The following is a 26,050-nucleotide window of genomic DNA, read 5'->3' on the forward strand; positions in this document are numbered from 1 at the left end:
CAATATAGCTTGAACAGACATTATTACTAATGACCTAGGTGGCATTTCATCTCAGATGAACACAGTACATTGCATAAGAGAAGCACGCACTGTCTTGATTTTTATGCTGACATTGTCTTGTGATCTTTGACTTGAAACTCACTGCTGACCAATGCATATTGAAAAATCAAGGCTCTTGATACTGTAATTCTGCACCACATACACACACCCCCACCCCACCCACACCCCCCCCCCCACACACACACACACACACACACACACACACACACACACACACACACACACACACACACACACACACACACACACACACACACACACACACACACACACACACACACACAAAATTCAGATTGATCCGCTGTGGTAGATTTCTGCAGAAATCTTGACCTTGTTCAGTCTAAATATTTTGTTATTGTGAAGCATGACTAAGCATTAAAACTATTGTATTCCAGGGCAGCTGTAATCTTATAATACAAATGTGTACGTAATATTTATAGGGTGTTAAAGTCAATTTAAAACTGAGGACAATACAACCTGGAGAACAAGGACTTATCTAAGTTGTATCACAAACAATTGAAACTGTCTGCAAAGCTTGGCTTGTATGTAGCCTAAACTCAAAGGATATAAACGCGATAATTACTGTACATCGTTATTCATTCAGTGATTGAGTGTTTGCCTATTATTCTGATGAAAAACAGTACAATTGCCTCAGCACTTATAAAAACATTTACTGCTATTCTAACTTTAATTCACTTTTTTTTTTCTGTGACTTCATTTTGAATTAACACCAAAGAGCTTCGTCTCACTTTATTTTCATTACTTAAAAAATATGATATGCTGGTGGACCACATTCAGCTCACACGGCTTTAGTTACTGCAGCTGTGTGGATCTGTGGAAGACCAACATCAACTGTATAAGGGTGTGTGTGTGTGTGTGTGTGTGTGTGTGTGTGTGTGTGTGTGTGTGTGTGTGTGTGTGTGTGTGTGTGTGTGTGTGTGTGTGTGTGTGTGTGTGTGTGTGTGTGTGTGTGTGTGTGTCTGTGTGGGAGCCTTTTGGCCTGTTTCTCCACTTTTTCTGCATCACTTATGGAAAATGCCCAAAGACTAATACTGTTATCATTATCTGACAAGTGGGTCACAAGGTTTCATGTTGTCACCAAGATTACTGTACAACCAACTGAGACACAGTTAGGGGGCGTGGGGGAAGGGATACTTTCAACATCCCCATAAACCCCCGGGCATCAGCTAACTCTGTATACTATCCCCCTAAAGAGGGTGGGCACACTCCCAGGGAGATGGGGGGTGTGAATGCCGCTTTGCCTGCACTATGGGTTTTTCATGGCCTCATCAAAGAGCTTCATCCAGCGCTGCCTCCCCTGTCAGGAAGCGTCTGCAGCCAGGCAGCTCAATCAGCACTGCACCACTGGTTATTCCTCAGGGTGTTATACAGTACATCAGCAGATGTAAAGGCTGGCTTTACACTTGCTGTACACAGACGCAGTGCTACAGGCTTACTTTGCCATAGATATACTGCAATCATTTAAAGCAACTTTGAGGAGAATACCATTTTATAACAGTTATTTTTTCTTTGAAATGTAAAAAAAAATCCTGAATGCTGCTGCTGAATCAACAAGTGGGCTGATGGTTCAGGCTCTTATGACCAAATATGTCGTTTGTTCAAACGCTTAATACATCCTATAATTACGTTTTAAAGTTTTCGCCCTCTAGTGCTCCCGTTGAATGCTAACGTTACATATGGTCGTTTCTTCACAAACAACCTGTAACATCCCGTCATGTCTGCTAAATTATTCATGTCATGTTAATCAGGTTCATGTTATTGTTTCACGTTTAGTTCATAGCCCAGGTTAGATTTATGTTTAGTCAAGTCTTTTTGTTCACCTGTCTAGTCCTGTCATTGCACTTCCTGTTTTATTTTTGTACTTACCTCTTGTCTCTCATTTCGGGTCCCCTTACTTCCTCCCTTTGTGTGTTTTCCCGCCATCGTCAGCGTCTGCCCCGCCCCTGATTGTTTCCACCTGTTCCCCCTTACCTCATGTATAAATAGTCCTGTCTCCCTTTGTCCTGTGTCAGTTCGTCTTGTGCCTTGTTCCATTTAGAGAGCCAGCTTGTCTCGACAAGAGATTATTGTACTTTGTGACCTTAGTCAAGTTTATTTAGTTTGTAATTTGCTTTGCTACGTTTTGCCTCTCAGGAGTGATTTTTGTTTGAACTTTATACTTTTCCAAAGTAAAGACTTTTTTGAACAAACTTTCTTTTGAGTCGTGCGTTTGAGTCCAAGTGTCTGTCAAGGTTCCTAACAGAACGAACTGGCCAAAAAATGGACTCAGCCGACTCCGGTTCCTTCAAGGCCGATGTGTTAGCGCAGGAAGCTAAGCTAACCCTCCATGCTGAACAGCTATCTTCCATCAACCAAGGAATGATTGGCCTCACGGATCGTCAGGTTGAATTCCAATCAGCTGTAACCAACCAAGTAAATCACCTGGCACTTCAAATGCAGCAAGTTCTCTCACACCTCAAAACCGGTTCCTCTGCACCTACTCCAGCAATGCCAGGTCAACCGTCTGTTGCTGTTGTTTCGGATCACACCAGCCCACCTGGATTGACGCTTCGTCTGGCTCCTCCGGAGAGGTTTTCCGGGGACTCTGGGAACTGTCGACCCTTTCTGGTACATTGTGAACTACATTTTGCTCATAACCCTGCTGCCTTTGTTTCGGACCAAGCTAAAGTAGCTTTCATGTTGTCCCACATGTCTGGTAGAGCCGCTGCTTGGGCTACAGCCGAGTGGTCAAGAAACTCGCCCATATGTCAGTCACTGAACATGTTTACCCAGACCCTAAGCCGTGTGTTTGATCACTCATCACCTTCCAGAGAAGCCTCACGAGTCATTATGCAGATCAAACAGGGACAACAGAGAGTGACAGATTATGCAATATATTTTCGTACCCTAGCAGCAGACAGTGGGTGGAACACCCCTGCATTAATTGATGCCTTCATGAATGGTCTACAAGACTCTATAAAGGACCAGTTGGCACCCCATGAACTACCCACAGATCTTGATTCCATCATTGCCATGTCAATTTGCATTGATAACAGGCTTCATGAAAGGCAGGAGGAGAGAATCAGAACCAGTGCACGACCTCCGAGCCACATGGGGCGCTCACCTGCCTTTCGACACCCATGGAGCTCCAGTCCACCTTCCTCAGCTTCGCCCAAGGAACCAGCGCCCTCGGCTGCACCGGAAGAACCCATGCAGCTGGGCAGAGCCAAGGTCGCTCCAGAAGAAAGACGGCGCCGAGTCCAAAAAGGAAGCTCTTACTACTGTGGGCATCAGGGTCACGTGGTGTCTTCTTGCCCAGTAAAAGGAGAGGCTCATCAGCACGACGGAGGGCGCTGGTGAGCCAATTCTCTGCAACTGATTTCCTTCCACGTTGATTGACCATGGTAAATATTCAAGTGCGTGACCGAGACATTACTGTTGGGGCATTAGTTGATTCAGGTGCCGATGAAAGTCTGATGGACTGGAGTTTGGCAAAGAGACTATGCATCAAGACTGTTCCGTTGACTTCCCCTGTTACTGCCAGTGCCTTAGTTGGCAAGTTATTATTTAAAATAACCCATGTATCTGAACCTGTCCAAATAACCATTAACAATACACACATAGAGGAAATGAAATTCCATTTATTTGACTCTGCACTACACCCCTTGATTTTAGGTTATCCATGGCTGATCAAACATAATCCGATCATTGACTGGCGATCAGGGAGGGTTAAGGATCGGGGCCCAGGCTGTAGGCTGACCTGTTCAGACCTTCCTAGGTTCACCACAGAACCTGAAAAGGAACAAGACAAACACACTCATAAGCCTGACTCCATTTCAGATTATCCCGACCTGACTAAAGTGCCCTTGTGTTATCAGGACTTAAAGGAAGCATTTAACAAAACTAGGGCCATGTCCCTACTTCCCCAGCGACCGACTGTCCCATTAACCTGTTGCCTGGTTCTCAGATCCCTAAAAGGAGACTTTACTCTCTCTCTACACCGGAAAGGGAGGCTATGAAGTCCTATATTGACTCTTCTCTAAAGACTGGACTCATCAGACCATCCTCCTCCCCAGCAGCCGCTGGGTTTTTCTTTGTCGATAAGAAAGATGGTACCCTCCGTCCATGCATTGACTATAGTCCCCTTAATGAAATAACAGTTAAAAATAGATAGCCACTCCCTCTCATGTCTTCAGCCTTTGAACTTTTGCAGGATGCAAAACTCTTCACCAAACTGGACTTGAGAAACGCTTACCATCTCATTAGGATACGAGAGGGGGATGAGTGGAAGACCGGTTTTAACACTCCCAGTGGTCACTACGAGTACCTAGTCATGCCATTTGGATTATGCAATGCTCCAGCAGTTTTTCAGTCATTTCTCAACGATGTGCTGAGGGATTATCTCAACAAGTTTGTATTTGTTTATCTCGATGACATCTTGATCTTCTCACCCGATGAGGAGACCCACACCCATCATGTCCGCCAGGTACTGCAAAGCCTGATGGAGAATCAACTCTACTGCAAGGCTGAAAAGTGTGAGTTTCACGTCAAGACCGTCTCCTTCCTGGGGTACATCATCTCGGCCAACCAAATCCAGATGGATCCAGAGAAGGTCAGTGCAGTGCCCAATTGGCCATCTCCCACCAACAGGAAAAAGGTGCAACAATTTTTAGGCTTTGCAAACTTTTACAGGAGGTTTATAAGAAACTTTAGTGGCATTGCAGCACCTCTACATGCTTTAACCTCTCCCCATGTCATGTTCGAGTGGAATATACAGGCGGATGAAGCTTTCCAGAAGCTCAAGAAACTGTTCACGACTGCCCCAATCCTCACAGTGGCTGACCCACAGAGACAATTCATCGTTGAGGTGGATGCCTCCAACGATGGCATTGGGGCGGTGCTGTCCCAAAGATCTGTCCAGGACAACAAGCTACACCCATGTGCGTTCCTTTCACGTAAATTGACATCTGCAGAAAGGAACTATGATGTGGGGAATAAGGCGCTTTTGGCAGTTAAAACAGCTTTGGAGGAATGGCGTCATTGGTTGGAGGGGGCTGAGCAACCATTTGTAGTTTTGACTAACCATAGAAACCTGGAATACATTAAGAACTCCAAAAGACTGAACTCACGCCAGGCTAGATGGTCATTGTTTTTTTTAATCGGTTTCATTTTGTATTGTCATACAGACCAGGCACACAGAATGTTAAACCTGATGTATTGTCACATTCGTACGATCCTGAATCTGTTGCCAAAGAGCCCAAGAGCATCCTTCCACCTAACCGTGTGGTTGGAGCAGTTTCATGGCAAATAGAATCAGTGGTGAAGCAGGCAAATGGTGAGACCCCGGCACCTAGTGGTTGCTCACGAAATAGGTTGTTTGTCCCTGTTTCCGTTCGATCACAAGTAATACACTGGGCTCACACGTCTATGCTCACCTGTCATCCTGGAGTGAAACGCACAACCTTCATGATCAAGCAACGTTTCTGGTGGCCGGCTATGAGGAAGCAGGTGGCAGAATATGTTGCGGCCTGCACTGTCTGTGCCAGGAACAAGACCTCCACTGAAGCACAGATGGGGTTGCTGCAGCCACTTCCTGTTCCTCATCGGCCATGGTCCCACATCTCGATGGACTTTGTCACCGGACTACCAATATCAGAAGGTAACACCATCGTCAAGACAGTGGTGGAAAGATTTAGTAAAATGGCACATTTTATAGCACTATCCAAGCTTCCCTCTGCCAAGGAAACGGCAGAGGTCATGTTACGTCATGTCTTTCGCATTCATGGTTTTCCCAGGGACATTGTGTCAGACCGGGGCCCACAGTTCATTTCCCATTTCTGGAAGGAGTTCTGTCATCTCCTTGGAGCCACCGTGAGCCTTTTCTCAGGATATCACCCCCAGTCGAATGGCCAGTCAGAGCGCATTAACCAGGAACTAGAGACCTGTTTGCGTTGCCTGGTCTCCCAGAACCAGGCATCCTGGAGCAAGCACCTGATGGTGGTGGAGTACGCCCACAACACGCTGCCCACTTCCGCAACAGGACTCACACCGTTCCAGTGTGTGCACGGCTACCAACCACCTCTGTTCCCTGCCAATGAGGCCGAGGTCACGGTCCCATCAGCTCAAGCTATGGTCCGTCGGTTCCGCCGGATCTGGGCCGGTGCTCATCTGGCTCCCTTGCGCAGTGCCAGTCGGATGAAGGAGGTGGTGGATTGACGCCGGAGACCTGCTCCACCGTATCGGCCTGGACAAAGAGTTTGGCTAGCTACCAAGAACTTACCCCTCCACGTCATGTCGGGAAAGCTAGCTCCAAGGTTTGTTGGTCCATTCCCGATATCGAAGATGATAAACCCGGTGTCTGTGCAGTTACGTCTACCCAGGTCATTAAAGGTCCATCCAACGTTTCATGTTGGCAAGATCAAGCCGGTCAGGGAGAGCTCATTGGTGCCCGCCTCTAAACCCCCTCCACCCCCCCAGATGGTAGAAGGAGGCCCCGTCTACGCCGTAAAGAGACTGCTGGCAGTTCGTAAGCGTGGGCGAGGAAGACAGTTCCTTGTGGACTGGGATGGGTACGGTCCAGAAGAGAGAGCATGGATCCCAGCGAGTTTCATTGTTGATCCGGCCATGATTTATGATTTTGATCGGGATCACCCAGAAGTTCCTGGGACGTCAGGAGCCGTCCCTAGAGGGGGGGGTACTGTAACATCCCGTCATGTCTGCTAAATTATTCATGTCATGTTAATCAGGTTCGTGTTATTGTTTCAAGTTTAGTTCATAGCCCAGGTTAGATTTATGTTTAGTCAAGTCTTTTTGTTCACCTGTCTAGTCCTGTCATTGCACTTCCTGTTTTATTTTTGTACTTACCTCTTGTCTCTCATTTCAGGTCCCCTTACTTCCTCCCTTTGTGTGTTTTCCCGCCATCGTCAGCGTCTGCCCCTGATTGTTTCCACCTGTTCCCCCTTACCTCATGTATAAATAGTCCTGTCTCCCTTTGTCCTGTGCCAGTTCGTCTTGTGCCTTGTGCCATTTAGAGATCCAGCTTGTCTCGCCAAGAGATTATTGTACTTTGTCACCATAGTCAAGTTTATTTAGTTTGTAATTTGTTTTGCTATGTTTTGCCTCTCAGGAGTGATTTTTGTTTGAACTTTATACTTTTCCAAAGTAAAGACTTTTTTGAACAAACTTTCTTTTGAGTCGTGCGTTTGAGTCCAAGTGTCTGTCAAGGTTCCTAACACAACCCTCGATGTAAAATCCTAAATTGTAGGATATTGGCCATTAAAACGCTTTATGATTAGATTTCTAGCGAGAAGTGTATATTGTACTTTTAGAATCCACGTCCAGTCGATATGTAGGATCTATAGTTTGATAGATATTACGAAGATGATTTGAGGTATGCGGCAGCCTCCATGTGAAGTTATGGGTTGAAAACAGTATTTCTGGTCTCAATGTTTTCATAATAAAACCAATGATCAAATGATTTAACAGTGATATTTGCAGTGATCATCAACTAAAATACAATGCTTTTGTGTTTTTCCCATAGGTTTTTGTCTTTCGATTCTGAGAGACACCTTTATTTTTTCAGGCTAAAACATCAATTGTTTTAGCCGCAATGCATGTCGGGATATGGTGTTTATGCGATATGAAATCTGGAAAACATTTTTTTTAAATAAAATACTTTATTCCGAGTGTTCTTTCTTTTCTCTTTGGAAGTCATCACATAACGGGATTGTAATACACGGTTCGGCTGCATTAAATATTACATATCTGCCGTAGATATTTATGTATAGAGCCCTAATCAGAAGACCTTTTGACAAACTGTAAGAAATGACGCCAAAACTGAATACGTGACGTGGATCATAAATATATTAGAAATTAAACAACATCTTCCATTTCTTTTCACACAATATGTCTCCTCACAGTATCAACACTAATTCGGCTGACTTTTATATTTGATCCAATTGGTAGATAGGTTATATTTACACCATAACGGTGCACAGCAGATAGAAAGCGATTTTTTTGTAGTTTTTAAAGATATTCTTTACTACCTTTCCAACTCCTCATGCAGTTGACTGTTACAGGTCTATACAGGTTCATGGTACAATGCATAAGCTTAAAATCGAGAGACTTGTAAGGTTTCAGCGTTAGAGTTCTGTTCGTTTATTGTTTTGTGTTTATTCTTGTGGCCTTTTATTTTGATGTTGACTCTGTCCTCTCTTTTCAGGTGTCTACACTTCCTGTCGTTGTGTGTCACATGCCAGCTTGATTGTGGTCTCCTGCTCATGATTGTTTTCACCTGTGCCCCATTAACCGTTGTGTGTATATGTAGCCCTGTTCTCTTTTTGTCTTTTGTCGGTTCGTCTTGCCTGTACTCCCTTGTGTAAACATTGAGCATACTAGTCGAATCTAGTGCACTATTGAGTATCCTAGTAGATCCTAGAAACCTTTTCTTTATAAAGTATTTTTGTACTATTAGTGTAGTATTAGTGTTGGGCGCGCCCCACTGGTGGGGCGCAGAGATGTGATAGGTGGGTTGCGAATGGACGCGATGAACGGGAGTTTTTTATTTTTTTTTAAAATAAATTCTTTGGACCTCTGGCCGGAATCGAACCTGGGTCCTCGCGGGCATTAGTGGACTGTTACAGCCGGAGACTCGCAACGGCGGTGGACTTTCACAGCTCCGGAACCGCTGGAGCCTCGCAACGGCGGGTTTTTGCGGCGGCGGGTGTGGTACCGGCGCAGCGGCGCTGTGAAAGTCCACGGCCCACCTATGTCAGAGCCAGCGGCCCACCAAAGGCAGCGGCCCACCAAAGGCAGCGGCCCACCAAAGGCAGCGGCCCACCGGGAAAAGTCCCGAATCTCCCGATGGCCAATCCGAGCCTGCTCACACACACACAACTGAAACCAAAATCATTTACAGCGTTGCAGTCGGGAAGAAAAGCAATGTGGACCGGCACCTCACCACTTCACAAGGAGTTTAACCGTGACACTTTTCGAAATCCCGTTTGTGTCCCCCCACTTTACAAATAGGCATATGTTTATTATAATTTTTTAACGCAAGCCGTCATCGCCACGGAGGAGCACACAGCCTCCGTGAGCGAGCGAGACAGAGAGAGAGCGAGAGAGCTAGAGAGAGCACACATTTATCTATTTAATATAGCCTAGGTGTAACAAATAAAGTAAGAAATCATTCCAATGTGTGCTATAGGACAGTAAAAAAAAAAAAAAAAGTTTAAAAGGGGAGTGATTAGTAAAATATGCATAAATAAAAAGAAAGCATGCTAACTAGGTAACATAAGATAAGAATAAACAAGTTTAAATAATTTGTTATTGGTTTTGATCATATTCTAAAGATGTTTGGATTATTGAAAAGTATACAGCTCCCTTTCAGTGTGTTGAGAGCTGTATCCATAAATTCATTTTTTGCTCAAAGTGCACCAGATTGAGGCATTTCACTTCAACATTAAAAAAAAAATCTTCCCGGGGGTGCATGCCCCAGGACCCCTTTAGAGGAGGTGAAGTCCACCCCCAAATAAAGCAGGTTAAAATAATTAAATTGCATACATTTTTCTTTTAGTGAACATTGAAAACGGGTCCCACAGACCCAAACAGCACACAAAGGTTAAAGGTAAGCATATAATAATGTTCAAATGTGCTAAATATATACAGTGCAAAAAAACAAAAAAAAGAGGAGTAAATGTAGCTCACGACTTGTTTTATTTTTTGAAAGTAGCTCTCATCCTAAAAAAGGTTGGAGACCCCTGTTATAGAACGATACATTTGACAATTTTAAGCTTGGCCTACCATTTTATTGGAGCGATGAGGAACAGGTGGGGCTTGAAAAGGCCCACCTGTTCAAAGTAGGGAATGACAGAAAAAGTTTGAGAACCACTGCTTTAAGTTAAGGTCTTCTTTTGAATAAGAAAAAAACGTTGGGGTTATCATCAGATAAATATGAAGTTTGACAAAGTACTTAACGTCCAATATATTGCATAGTTTATTTTGGCACTTGACAATCACCTTCCCTGAATTTGACTCAGGTGTAACTAAAGTCTGATTTAAGGGTTGTTTATATTTCACATCATTAATCAGAATCTGCAAAGTAACTAAAATAAATGTCGTGGAGTAAAAATACCAGGTTAACCTCTGAATTGTAGTGGAGTAGAACAAAGTAGTATGTTGCTGTAACAAAAACATTTCCCAACTTGGGATCAATAAAGTATATCTTATGATGATCGATGGCTACTGCCATATTTGCAAAATTTGCCTCTGAACCTTGACAAGTACATGTTTCAGGCTTATCAATGAACAACAGGAGGGGTCACAGACATAAGACCAGCTTTTAAATAAAGCTCTTCTGACCTTAGGTGTCATCAGGGTATATTAATTCACCCATTAATTAATTATGTTTTAAATGTGATAACACCACTGTGTTTCGTATCCCCTAAACCTCCAGGGTGTACACAGTTTAATACTGGCAACTTCTAATTATGGGAAATACGAAAACGTCTTATAAAGAGACGTGCCATAGAACATGTTGCGAAACACACAATAGCCAGCGTGTGTAGCTCTGGGGGGGGGCTGGACCCGTCCAATTCCAGTTTTGGAAAGTCTGACTTGGTTCCATTTCATTTCATAGAGCTGTTTGACGCTCAGCGTAACCTTGTCGCACTGCCACTCCAACATCCAATCACAGGGCTTGATGATTAATCAGGGGTTTGTAAAGCAAGGCGGATGTTGTAGTCCCAAACGACAGCTGGGGATTCTGGGTAGTGTAGTGTCTTCGGAAACTGTAGTGTCTAAACTCCGAAAAAAATATTTGTTTCTCTGAATCGAAGGTTAAAAACACAAAAACATTGTGCACAATTTAAACCAATCAATATGGTCTAATTAACAATGATAAACTGATGTTTTTTAGTGGATGAGTAATGCAGATATCACTGTGTAATCATTTGACAGTGAGGGGAATATATCCGGTTTTATTGTTGTGCCTGGAGCATGTTGTTTCTTACACATCGTGTAAGAAACAACATACACTTTAACATGTGTCTCTGGTTTATAATAAGGGCATGAACAATTGGCCTATATGGTAGTTTTTTGTAGGAGGACAGGCTCTTCTGAATAGAATCTCCTGGCATGTATGGTGGGAGTAGATTTTCAGATACAAGAGTGACAGTGAATTGTATGTCTTATATGTATTTATCTGTATTCTAGTTATATGAATAACATTAACATACTTTAGTTTTGATAATAATTTATAAGCAGATATTAACAAAGAATACATAGTGTATGGATAGCACAAGATAGAATCAATGCATGTTCAAATGTTTTCAAAATGTAATGATGATTCTGAGGATGCCTACATTATGTGGAAATACAAGTTTTCACTGAATAATTCTTTAAGTAATTTCACAATACACAAACGGGAACCATTTGTCATTATTGGCCCAAGAACAACATTATTTTATGAGAAGGTGTCTGGTTTTTCAAGTGTAAGGATTCATTTTATGGTCAAACAAAAACCGTAAAACATTATTCTCCATTTTGTATTGACTGCTGAGTAACATCAGCAGGACCTATATTCTGTGTTTACACGATGGAGGAAGTGGGGATATTGGTCATGCTACATGAGCTATCTAATGAGGCTTGTGATTGGAGAAGTAAATACACAGGCAAAAAGCAATATTAAACATGAACAGCTAAGGTAGCATCACAGGGTCAAATGCAAGGTGTGCACTTCAGTATTGTTGTCATTATCATAAACCAGTACGGTGATTGTTGATGTATGTGAATGTTTATATCATCATAACATGAAAGCAATTTGCATCTTAGTGGCTTAATATTATTATTTAATTGTTCATTTGGATATCATTTTCCCAATACTTTTCACTGTGTGTGGTTCAAAAACACATTTGCTCACATTGTTAATAGCGTTGCCTCAGGCTATACATTAGAGCGACACTGAAGGATCAGGTATGTTGATCTGTGCGTTCCATTCAAACGTATTATGTGTTTTATTTAGCTGAGGTAATGTTAGACTGGTGCTTGCTCTTTCAGGAAGGTCATCTTCTCCGTTGTAAGTGGTGGCAATGCATTTTGCTGCACTACATTATAAATATAATTATCCAACCTCCAAGTCTAAAGAGGCCACAATGTTTGCATACATGTCAGTTTTAAACTCTGTAACCATTGGGATAGCAATCTGCATTTCAAAATGAGACTCACACGCATATGCGTGGTTGGTTTCCTTAGAGTGATATATATGTCATGGTTGCGTGATCCACAGTTGCTTGTTAAATGCAGACGACGGATATCGTTCTTCTTGTAGCATCGGAGGCTCCAACTGGTCACTATGACTGTCTCCATGTAGGATGAAGTAGCGTGACTTCCCTGCTATCTTTCCCCACTATGTCCTCCTGGTAAAGCTACCTTTCTTTTCTTTATATAATATAATAAATATATGTATAGAAACACACAGTGTATATATGTAGCTAGAACAGTGGTTCTCAAACTTTTTCTGTCAGGCCCCCCCTTTGGAGAAAAAAAAAAGTTGGGCCCCCCCAACACAAATAGTCACGTAATGGGCCAAGTTAACATTTATTAAATACATCAATATGAACGTGAGCATTCCTTTCAAAAAAAAATAAAAAATCACTTTGCTAGAACAGTGATAATAAAACAATGCTCCATAAGTCTGTGTGGTCAAAGAAATAAATTCTTAATACAATTGTGCAATCCCTTTGCTAGAACAATTTTGGGCAGAAAAGTGTGTCTTATCACAGCATTAGTGGCTGCAATGAGCCTGTTTTGCACTGCACATTCCTTCAAAACGTGGTTGCAGGCTCAGTGGCGGCGCCAGAGATTTCTTTTGGAGATGCTGTGGGCTAGTTTGACGTTTCGAGGTGCTCAAACATTTAGGGTTTCCCATTAATGTACCGGTCTATACAGTTGAATTTTCTACTGCAACACTCCCCACGCACACACACAGTGTACCCGCGACTATTACAATGAAGGCTCGATAATCAGCTCACGGCATATAGGTGTAAGCAGAGGTAAAGTGCTATTTTTATAAGTGGGGAGTGGACCTAACATAGGGGGCAAGCTCCCCCGGGAAGATTTATTTTTAACTATTGAAGTTAAAAGCATCAATCTGGTGCACTTTGAGAGCAAAATGAAGAGATCTATGGATACATCTCTGAATACCCATTTGAAACAGAACTGTAAGCAGATTTACTATTTCTTTATGGATATTTTACAAATTACTCCCCTTTTAAACTTTATTCTTTTTTTAATGTCATATAGTATTTCATACCTGTTTTTCATTGATTCTCTTATTTGTATATAACTATAATGATCATATAAACATGTGCCTCGGAAATAATTGTTTACATTAATTGTGACCAAACCGTTTGAGACGCGGCCACTAGCTCGCTAGCACCAGAAGCTAACAACAACGATCTCCGGTGTGCTCGTTCCACACACACACACACACACACACACACACACACACACACACACACACACACACACACACACACACACACACACACACACACACACACACACACACACACACACACACACACACACACACACACACACACACACACACACACACACACACACACACACACACACACACACACACACACACACACACACACACACACACACAAGCTTGAATGAAACACAGAGACCCAGACTTACTTGTACTGTATCATATTATTATCGAATCAATAATTTTTTATTATGATTTTTTTTATTTTAAAAACATTTTTCCTCCTGGTCTCTTGCGTCCCCCCTGTCATGCCTGTGCGCCCCCAGGGGGGCGCGCCCCCCACTTTAAGAAACACTGAGCTAGAACATCAATTCACATGTAATGCGGAGTAATCACAAATCATTATGCACACTGTGTAAATGGGAGAAATTTGGAGGAGCGCTTCCACTTGTTAATCACGTAAAGTGTTAAATAAACAACTCTGCTTGAATGGTAATGACCATATGATTTGAATAGTTTTTATGTTCTTCTCTTCTCCTCTTTTTTCAAAGCCTTTATCAGCTGCTTTACAGTTTCTGCGGAAAAAAACCCACCAAAGAAATCTAAATTAACTGTGGTTGAAGAACACTCTCCATACTCTGCCATTGACATGTTGATTGGGGTTTGTTAGTTAGCATTTCTCAGTTGACAGTGTCAATGCCATCTAAAGTCATCAGTTTAGGGATTGATTTATTCACATTCACAGACACTTGACGACCTTTTCACTGCATACCATTAACAATGAAGTGAAATAACTTCACCTACGCTATCGTAAATACTCCCTCATCTTTGTTGCAAGCTACAGCAACATGTTTAGAGCGCTGTGCTTCCCCCCTGGCAGTCAAACGCTCATTGAAACAATAACAATGATAATATGAGGACCAACAGAAGAGGGTAAGCCGACAACAGTAACAAATCACTAAATCCACACAAGGCGAACCCCAAACAGAATTACAAAATTCCACTACAATATAGATATACCAATTCTCTCTGGAGATAAGGCCACACGATCAAAAATCCATTTGAATTCTGCCTGAAGCTGAATCTGGTTTCCACCTATAGTTGGAATTGTATCTAATGTGTGGCCCTGAATTTGACATCAGTGACCCCGTGTCCATGCTATTTTCAATAGGAGAAAGATAGTCACTGATGCAGCTCTTACTGTATATTCACTCTGTTTAACCTAAATGCAGTACAGTTTGGCACAAGGCCACTGAATAGCAAAACAACCTTTTGAGTCATATTGTATATTGTTTACCATGTACCATTGTTCTAGTGTGGGGATTGGGGAACTGCTTGAGTTTGGAGCAAAGGGCAGATAGAGCATTGTCCACGAGGCTGGTGCCACAAGAGGGAGGTCCTACAGTGTTGTCATGTTCAATTGGTGTCCATGTTTAACAGCCACAATGGGGTTTTCTGAAAAACATGACAGTGTTTTGAAAGGGACCTTTGAGTGTAACCTAGCAGAGCAAACATCAGTTTTTTTTCGTGTTGGGTATAGAGAGAGCCCACTTATATTCATCCCCCAACACTTTGCTTCTTTATCTCTTCCAACCTGGCTGTCACATTTTGGGCGTTTGACGCCTGAACAAGAGAACTGAGGTCTAAATGTTGCCATTATAGTGGCATTTATTACCCCAGTGTCTTTGATATTGATCTTTTTGATCCTTGTGAGCCTTTGTTCATATGGAGTATTCACATTAACTCAGTTTTAAACACAAAAGGCTTTCCATTGTCTTTATTTTGGTCAGTTTATGCCTGTTTGAAAACCCTTGTCCCTGCTGATTTTAACATGGATACCCATGGATTTATTTTATCCATTTATTATTACCATCTAAGAATATAAGAATTGTTAAACATCGTACTGTAAGTGCCACAAGGGTAGGGTAGTATGTGCAGGCCCGCCCCTACTTACACGCAGATCACGCAGACTGCGTGGGGCCCAGAGGTGGCGCTAGACCTGTTTGCTGCCCGTCATTTTGACGGACAGGATCGTAACATTTCCACCAAAATCCATTATTACCCATCGGTCTACTCTGTACACAACTCTGACGGGGGGGGGGGGGGGGGGGGGGTGGAGAGCGAGAGAGAGAGCACACTTGTGAACTGTCAACGGAGGGAGTGGGGGGTAGTACGCACGCTCGTGAACTGACTGCTAGCGCCAGTGTTATGCCGTGTTATGCATGCCCACTGCACCTCGCGGGAGCGCGCACAGCGTAAAGCAAATACTCCCGGACATTTGAATGTTTTGTACGGCAAAGCTGGTTTGGAAACAATATAAATGTCCTTTTTGGCGAGCATGCATAACACGGCATAACATCGGAGCCTCGCTGCGGGGAAGCTTTGGCGCTTTTCCGAGTTTATTCTAATCTGTCAAAATGAAGGACTGCTTTCCGATTTTTCTGTCATTGTTTAAAAAATTCGTCAGACGGAAAATATTCGGTTAACTGGTGGGGCCTGACCTCGCGGAGGGGGCCTCATCTCGCGGAGGGGGCCTCATCTCGCGGAGGGGGCCTCATCCGAAGCGCAAATGCGGCTCACCTTTAAGGGCATATGCGGTGCAATTACCGTAAGCGCGCCACAGTTTCGCCGCTGCGAGGCTCCGGCGCATGTTCCACTGGCACTCCCCCCGTTGACGCTCGTGACACAGAGGGCCTCATCACATAACTGTGAGTTGGGGTGGACCTGAGTATGTGGGGCTATTGTATTGCATGATATAAATACTTCGGACCTAGTTCATGTTTTTGTGCCTACCACCTCTGTTTTTCTCAGGATTGGTAAATTAAGCATATCCACTAGTGTTGTTGTGACATTTTACACAAGACTAAGAAAACTAGGATTACCATGTGAGGGTGTTAGGTAGTTTTAAGGATAGACAATTGTGGGTGCGTTGGGATCACATGGCAGATAAAGACGCTTTTGCTTTAAACTTGCATGGCTGAGAGGGTAAATGGGCAAATAGAGTGAGAGAAATGTTTTTTTTATGGTTCAGTCAAAAGGACTTATTGGAAGGAAAAGTAAGCTGAGTCAATTTATTTGCCACCTTGCATTGGCTTAATGAGAGACTTCCAGAGCATACATGAGACCTGGCATTAGGCTAGGATAAAGTGGATAAGTGCCATCTTTACTCTTTGATCTGCTTTTCTTCCATAAGATTATGGATAACTGGCGCTCAGGTCTTCTTTTGGCACCAGGTGATTAACTCTCACACTAGTTCAATCTGTCTTGCAGCAGGATTAACATCCTTCTAACTAATAATTATAATATTTGAATAATGATTATACATTCATAGAGGCAGTTCCATTCAAATGTCTTTACAAATAAGTGAACATATAGGTTAACAAAATAAATGCCAGAAAACAGGAAAAGTATAACGTATAGATATATTTGATGTGTGAATAACATTTTTGATATTATAAATTGTGGCTGGTTTGATTGTTGTTGAATGATTGATTGTTTCTTGATAAGATGTTGGAGTTATGTTTGTCCAAAGACAAAAAAAAAGGTTGGACGAAGAAGTGAATCCAAGAAATTGATTGAAAATATTCACGTTCTCTGAAAAACACTTTATTGTCTTCAAGATGTATCCACATCTTAATAAAGGATGATTTCATGATATTATTATTTGGCGAAGAACAACATACAGTATAAAGACAAACAAATATCCAAAGTAGGATTTTCTATGTGTGTTCAAATAAGCTCAAATATTCTGCATTCACTAGCCAGAGGACAGGATATCTAATGCATAACACATATCCTATAACTGGAGGAAGTCCACCACAGTGTGATCCAACAGGAAGCACAACATTTGCTGTGCAATGCAACCCAAGAGAAATAGCGGAAAAGCTTCAGGGCAGTTTTGATCAAAGCAAAGACTTATCTATAGTTTAAATCGGCAATAAATCTTATCACCGGTTTAGCCAGTTTGGCTGATAATGGCTGACAATACATGCATACCATTTCATTTTGTAAATAAGGTTTGCCATAATAAACGTCAGGTGCAAAAAAACAAATTCAGATGTTGAGATACAGTGTGTGTGTTTGTTCCCACATCATCATTTTGGCACTTAACATCATGATTTCAAGATTGTCACAAATGTATGTATATTCCATTGTATTGCAAGTGAACTAAAAAATGTAACTATGTTAATAAAAAAAAGACAAAACTGTCAAAACACAGCCTTTGTTCTTGTGACAGGTGATTTGTGTGCAGTACTAGCGGCTGGGGAATAACACGAAATACAAGAACAACATATTTTTTGTACAATGTTGTCGGCTTTCTTTGACATAGTATTATTAAATATTCTGAAGCTGTACTAATTTGTTGTACTATTTGTATGTGGCTTGTGTGAGACAGGCAAGCTAAAGAACGCGTAAAGGATCCGACCACATAGTAGCTTTCAGGCCCCTTCCCTTGCAGAGGTTTTCTGTCTCTTTATTGTTGAGTGAAGTGCTGCAAAGTGAACTGTTGCACACAGATTTTTCTCTGATAGAGAATTCTCTTGGAAACGGCACCGTCAGAAATATAGGAATGAGGCAACAGAAGGAGTTAGGGTCCCATTTCTGAACTACGTAAGAAATATGGACAAATGAACATGTTACACAGCATGGTCTTGGCCGTCTGCTGTGCTTCAACTCACACAAACAAAAGTGTTTCACTGAGTTTGAACACTTCACAAAGCCTAGCTCTTTCCTCAACAGTTTAAATGACACAAAAGAAAGTACAGAATGGTGTCAATCTGACATTAAAAAATGAATATTTTAGTTTTGGTTTGAATGCAAATGAGTCATCCTTCACTCCATTAAGCCCCTCCACACATATTTAAACAAAATAGTAAAAGGATAAATAGGAAAAGGACTGCCAATTACAGCTTTCCATCTACCACACGTTGTTAGTGTAATCCACTGAATGGCTCTCAGAGCATTTGCAAATATTTTATCTTTTTGTAAACTAGGAGCTACATCCTCCTTCATGGTGCCTCTGATGGACAACAGTTAGCGAGCCAAAAATATTTGCTGCCAAATAGGCAACTCACATCAGAGATACTGACACTTGGCCAGTCTTTTTGCATTTTTGAGCCACTTGTCATCATAGAAAGGATGGGAATGAAAGTCTGTCAGTTGTAATAACTGACAGACTTAGTTCAGTTGCCAGCTGTACTGTCCTGAGATCATGTAGTATCATTATGTAACCCTCAATATAGGACCTCTTTAACATCATTTAATGCAAGTCCTCCCCACTCAAGCACCGGTCAATCAATAAACTATTAAGTTAAGACTTAACTATCAGTGAATATTAATGTTGCAAGATGATAGTCAACTAAAACATTTTTTTGGATTGGCTACGGTACTTTTTGACAAAGAAGTCAACTTTATACTAACACTTCTGGATGGAAACACGACAAACATGGCAACGATTTTGGCCAAATATTGAGGGAATTAAGCTTAAAGGAAAATATTCAGCGTGGTTTCATGTACAGTATATCCACAATACGGTTTGGTGTGTGCTAAAACGAATATCTATGAGACATTGCGCAAAATGTGGCTTAATCAAGACTGCCTTCAATAGCCTCATATTTGTTTGTTATTTTTCTTCATTAGAGCATGCAGCAATGTATATTGACCAAAACTGGTGACTTGAATGGGAAAGGCTGTGTTGTAGCTAATGGTCATGTCCTAACTAAAATATTTGATCGATTGCCTGGAGGTTAAGTGGGCTGGAGCAGACTTTATCCTCGGGACACGATAGTTAAGTGGTCCCATAACGGTGGTTATATAAGGGAACTATGTGATCTCAGATACACAAACTGAAAAGTATCCTTTGATACTGATCACAATCGGAAAAGCCCAAAACAGGAATGCATTGTAGCACTTATAGTTGTCTATTTTTCTACCTCTCTAATTTTTGCAGCACCTGGTACCTTGTATCATTGGATTTCCATGTTAATTTACTGTCATGTATTTTTTAGCCCCTGGGTGAATTTGAATTGGTGTTCGGGTTTATTTTGGTCGCTGGTAATGAGACATCATTGAATATGTCTGTGTGTTTGTCTGTGTATTTTAAAAACCACCATGGGGCTTGCTTGGCTGGGCTCTAACCATTAGGAGTGAAAGCATGATATATGAAGCAAGCTTAAGAGAGATACTTGTGTGCTTTGGCTGATCCCAAGACAATCCCAATTTAATTGTGCATTAAAGACCATGCACTGACTCATTTATTACATTGTTTATTTAGCCAACCCCATCCCCCCCCTTATTCCTATTTGAGCTCTAATTAATCCTGTACAGAAATCTCAACTTCATTAACTTGGGCAGCTTTAGGCCTCAACTGGGGTTAATTACTAAATAAAAATGGAAAGATTTTGTTCTGTGCAACCAAAAACTGGATGTGATAGTGTCACAGGAAATGTTCAGCACAAATATGAAAGGTCACATTTGACTTTTAGATATGGAAATAGTATGCATGCTAAAATCAAGAAGTTACAAATTAATTACTTCCCACTAAATTAAAGAAATTATAATTTCAAAGCCATGTAACAGTATCTGTCAACATTACCCTCATTGCAACGCAAAGATTAAATCCAGAGCCGGCTAAAAAGCTAAACCACTAATTCATAGATAAAGAATACAAAAGATGTTTAGCACAAGCAAAATGCATGCGACAGAGGTGTTTATCGTAACGTGTTAATAGTACTGAAGATAATTTGGAAGGGTCACAAGGTCACAAAGTGTTATATGCGTCTTTGGGCTAAGGGATTAATCAAATTGAGTGCAGCTCATGCATAATAACAACAAACTTTCTCACAAGTCAATAGGGCTCCTCATTGCTCTTTGTCAACAAGGTTGATATCCCAGCTGTAACATCTGGCTCACATACACAAGGGCTTCAGGGGGTGCTTAAACACATGCATGAAAGTATGCACATATGTGTACACACACACACACACAGGCACGCACACGTACTCACACACACAAAGGGGGTAGAGGGATCGGAAAAAAACATTGAATTGGCTGAAAAGCTAACAGCTGTATAATATGTGCGATGGGTCTCGGTAGATGCTTCCCCGCAGTAAAGACTCAACAATTAATTATCATGCCGCAGATTCCTGGCAGCCCCTCATTTTACTGACGAGTGCACTCCTGCTGCTTCTTCAAAGATTAACATTTAAAAATTCATCAGCTGGCTTTTCCAGGTTACTCAAAAGACCAGACTATTATTCCATTAGAGTATGTTTTATTATCTCTTTGTGCTTATTATCACCACCATCAGAGCTATGAGGCCAAATTAGGAGCGAAATGCTTGACTGATTCAGCCAGTTCAGAAATAAAAGAGAGCATCGCCAACCATACAGTATCTCTTTGACATATAGCAGTCCACTACAATGTAAGAGTCGCATATGTCCTCATTTGTGCATGTGTTTCGATGATATGGTGGCACATCAGCCAAAACAATGGATGCTACTGTGTAATTCCAGAATGTCACTGTTCAGTTGTTGTAAGGGCAAATACACACAATTCTTTAAAACAAGATTGCCAATCAAGGAGCAGAAGTCATAATGAAAATGCTCCGTAGTATTTTTCCAATCCTTCTATAGGACACGCTTGCAAGTAAAAACGATTTGGTGATAACGACAACTAAGAATACAATTGTTAAAATGTCCAAGTCTGTTTTTAATGCAGGGATGAAATTCCTATTATTAATCTGTACTCTAAAAACAATATAACCGATTCACTGTGATTCATATATTATAGCAACTTTGTTTTTCTTGAAGAAACAATCGGCTGTGAAGGTTTTTTGCTGTTAATCCATTGATTTATGTTATTAGAATGTAACTTGCTGTTTTGTAATTAAAAAAAAACATTTACTATATATATATATATCAAAATGACAGTAAAGTGAGAATACGGCCAAGTTGTTGTCACTTATTTGCCCCCCCTGCCTCAGAACTACAAATACCTTGCATTCCAGTAAACATGAGCTGAACCAGCAATATACATGGAAACAACCAAATCAGACACACTTTCAATGATTTTGTATTAAGAGTAACATGTTTGTTAAATAAGTAAATAGCTTAATTAAGGATATTAAACTTCAACAGACTTTTCCTTTTTGTAACTAGTAATCCATCCACTGAGTTCTGGTACGGACTGTGGAAAAAAAGTGAGAAGACTGAAAATCCAGCTGTTGCTCAATCCCTGTGCTCCCTGTGCTCCAGAGCCAAAGAAAACACATAGCATCTCCAATTCTGTGCACTCAGAGTTTAAGAAACTCTTCACAAATAGTTCTCCGTCACATTGGGTCGGGAGCAACCAAGTCCAACGGCATCGCAGGGACAGAGAATTCGGCTCTGTCAAGCCGCGAGGTAGAAGTTTCGGTTCAGACTGAACAATATTGTGGGTTAAAACCGCTTTGTGCCAAAGCAAGACAGGCCCAACTGCACAGCTTCAAGACATTGATTTTCCATAATCTGGGTTTGATACTTTTCAATTTATTGATGTTAGGTTAGTTTTTACGGGTGGGTCCTCCAAAATATTTTTTTATACATAAATTATGATAGCCCAAGTAGAGTGCAGGCATTCTACCGAATGAATTACTAATAAATTATTCATTCTGCAACGAGCAACAAACGCTACAAGAGCAACATTTGTATGAGCTTGGTCAAAGATGCATTGCAGTGTTAGCACACTGTAGGGAGCAGGGGAGACATAGAGGGCATTTGTATTCTCTACAAAAGTGTGCTGTGCAAGATAATTAGTTCTCTTTGCTTGAATCAGTGCAGGGGTTGCTGAATGTGAATGAAACTTTTATAATCATGGAAGCTGTAGCTGCGTGCTGCTGAAGTATGAGCCGTGCTTACTTTTGCTGACACCAGTCTATCATGTTAGTGTGGCAATGCCAAAGTAGCATTGATGAAGGATGTTGAGAAAATACTGAAAGTCCTCTTCTAATATCAGAGTAGCACATGATAACAAAGGCCCAACATAGCTGTGCACGTAACAGGAAGTATGCGTTATGTTATGCTTGGGGTTTTTGTTGTTGTGTTTTACTTGTTTGCTCCTTTTATCCCTCACTACTCTGTCTCTCCGTCTCTGCAGGGCTGGTGTGTGGCTGGTATACTCCTGGCTGCAGATGAGGCACACCTGTCCCCACTCACATGATCAACCTGCTCTTTAAAGAGCAACTTCCAGGTTAAAGAAACCTGTGAATAAATGTGTAGGAAAATGATGAATACACTAGATTTTCAAAAAGATATACAGAAATATACACTACAGTGACATCTGGCATCGTTTTTGTAAGAAATGTTCACTTCCGCATAAAAAAGCCTCAGCACGTGACCTCCCGCGTGTGACGTAACACGGGGGACACAAGGGGGAGAGCGGCCGGTGTAACGTATTAACATGGATCCCAATGCTAGTTTCGACACAGAAGACACAGAAGTTGGACATGAATATTCGAATGCATATGACGGACCACAACCTTATAATTATGAGCCTGCTAGGCGTCCAAGAGACCAGGAGCAGCCAAGGATTAGAAGAAATAACGGCCATCGGAGAGAAATTGAGCTGTGGTGGGAGGAGAACCAGTGGAGAACTGGGCAGCTATCTTGGTGAGTGACCAGCGTTAGCTAAAGAATGTTAGCTAACGTCACATCACAACACTGTAAAGTTAGCTATCATATATCAGGCTATAACTAAAGTAGCATTGATAATATAGTAACGTTACTGGCAGGACTGTTGATAATGATCCATAACAGAAACTAATGCCCAAGTATCAGCCGTATCTCGCGTTACCTAATGCAACTCCACACTACGGTGCTGTGTACCGGAGGAGAGACGCGAGATACGGCTGATACTTGACGATCTGGCGGAGAAAGGTTGTGGAGCCTCCGTTGATATGCCGTTGTAAATGGCTTGATGGAAAGCAGGTGTGTAGTCGGGGAGGGTGCAAAGCTGATTGCAGCAGGTGAGTGGAGGTTGAGCCGGGAGCCAGGAGTGACAGCCACCACGCCCACACAAACAACACAGACCAGCTCCCATTCGTCAGTACCTGCCTCGGACTACCTTCCTTTATTAAACACATTGAAACCTTATTTTTGTCAGTCTCTGCTTTGGGGTCCAAGTAGTATCCAAACTAGATAGAAGAGCGTCAGGACACACTGTTTCAGGCATATGATAGCTATGTGACAACGATTAACATGACGATTCAGCCTCTATGGAGATAGACTTATGACTGTCATGTTTATTGCTTACGCAGGCCTTAGCTAATCTGAACTAAGTGTGGCGAGGTTAGGTGTTTAAAGTCGGTTGTGGACAACGCCACCTGGAGGAGTTTCGCCCCCAGGAAATTATAAAAACTAAGTCTAATACTGCCAAGGACAATCAGGTTCTTTCACACCACGGGCAGAGACAGTTTTAAGGGTCAGAATACAGTTTTATTTATAATATACAAAATATCTAAAAACACCACACACAATACATTTGAATAAAATACCCACTGTGGGGAAACAGACAGGGTTTGGCTTACCACGGCGGCAGTTAACAAAAAGGGGAGTAAGGGGTCCAAAATAAATCACCCGTGACACTGCACACCACTCAAAACGGATACGTGAAGAAAACCACTGCCACCACCAGGGAGTCTGCCGCTTCAGGCCCACAGCACCTGTCCGGCACAGGATAAAAGGTTATAATTCTGACAAAAGGATAAACAAAAGAAAACAACAAAATACACCAAATCTGAATGAATGGAAACAAGAAATGAATAAACAAATTAAAGCAAATGTAAAGGACTGCAAGGAATAAACAAATTAAATGAAATTAAAGTAAATGTAAAGGACAGCAAGGAATACACAAATTAATTTAAATTAAAGTAAAGGTAAAGGACGGCAAGGAATACACAAATGTAATAATAAATGTCCTTATAGTCGTGTATTAGGAACATTCCCTGACGCCAAGAACGGCTCCCGCAATAGGCCAGAGCAAGCAGTCTGGACCTGTCCACAGCGAGGAGCGAAGCTCACAGAGCCCAAAACTCAGAGAGCCAAAACAGCAGCACGGGACGGGAATGATGGCCAAAGGTGGGGAGCGAGAATAGTTAGGACAACCTTGGAAAGAGGATTAGAATTACTATAAAATCTGTATGAAAGTGACGGTGTAATTTATAATATGGGGGAGGGGCTCATACGTACCACCCGGTGCAGCCACAGAACCGACAAGGGAGGGAATGAGACCCGCAAATCCCACAGCCAAATCCCGCTGTGACATAAAGAATTGATAAGGCAGGGGAACTACGCAGCAGATTTAAAGAGAGCAGACAACGGCACTCACCAACAGTGTGCAACGCCGCTATCACGGAGCCTCTGGCGGAGCAAATGCCTCCTCTAACACCCCGGACGTCAGCTGCGCTAAGATGGGAAAGGGTCAGCAGTGTGCAGCTTTTGACCATGAATAAATGACAGACTGCACAGTACTTTACCTGTCCGGTAGAGAGTAGGACATGAATGCTGCCACGCCAAACAATTTGCGTTACTACGCCAAGCTGCAACCACCACAGGAGAAGCGGAAATGGGAGGGACACAGTTTGGCACCTCAGCTTAAATAGCCGGTGCGCACAATTGGTGCGCTGGCCCGGTGCCAAGCAGCGGCACAGAGGGAGAAGACCTCCGGTCACATCAGCACAGAATACTGCTTTGAACCGGTATACATGTATCTTGTGATTGAATAATACCCTCTCTTGTATTTAAGCATGTGAAGGACACTGATCTGGGAACTACTTATCCCACGCAGCTCTGTATGTGATGACTACTTCCATTCTTGCAAGGATAATTAATACATGTATCTTGATATTGAAGATCAAGCCGGTGACGAGTGATATTTTTACTAACAAAAGATAATGACTGTAAAAGCAACCACATTTTTAACAAGCTGAACAAATATTAAACTGCTGAAATGTACAGTAGTATAAAGCTGAACTGAAACTATGAACCACATGCAGTAAATAGGATTGACAGAAGTTTTGATGATATCTGCATTTTCCATCTTTCTTCAGAAGGTTTAAACAATACCAGGTGGCCAGCCATTCAGTCAGGCGTAGAAATGGAGCAGCAGTTGTTACAATTAGATTCCCAAGCTAATGAAGCAAAGCTCTCCCGCTATGTTAGTCACTCATAACCGCACTTCTACAGTACAGCGTTCTTAATAGACCCTTCCTTTTATCCTCGTTGTGACAATTTAATACCGATAACAGTCCAAAGTCAAAGACTGATGAAAGTTTCAATTAAACTGGATCAAATGTATCAGTTGACAAAAGAAAGGACAGAGGCAGTACAAAGAAATAGACACACTCCCTGTGTTTCAGTATTTAATAAAATATAGAACAAGGTATAGGAATAATAAAATTTGGTTCAATTCTAAAATAAAGGGTTTCCTAAATCAATTTAAACAACGCACTGACAGAGA

The 26,050-nt window shown here is 41.8% G+C and overlaps 1 long non-coding RNA gene across 1 annotated transcript; it reads right to left on the reverse strand.

Annotated features, from left to right (window-relative positions):
• Positions 1 to 24,005: 24,005 nt before the first annotated feature.
• Positions 24,006 to 25,300, reverse strand: LOC307030037. The gene is made up of 4 exons (XR_013805493.1): positions 25,068 to 25,300; positions 24,920 to 24,991; positions 24,781 to 24,847; positions 24,006 to 24,696 (listed from the first exon to the last, which is right to left on the reverse strand). It is a non-coding gene; the product is annotated as an uncharacterized lncRNA (long non-coding RNA).
• Positions 25,301 to 26,050: the final 750 nt, after the last annotated feature.

This window comes from Notothenia rossii, assembly GCF_949606895.1.
Source record: "Notothenia rossii genome assembly, chromosome: 2".
Lineage (NCBI taxonomy): Eukaryota > Metazoa > Chordata > Actinopteri > Perciformes > Nototheniidae > Notothenia > Notothenia rossii.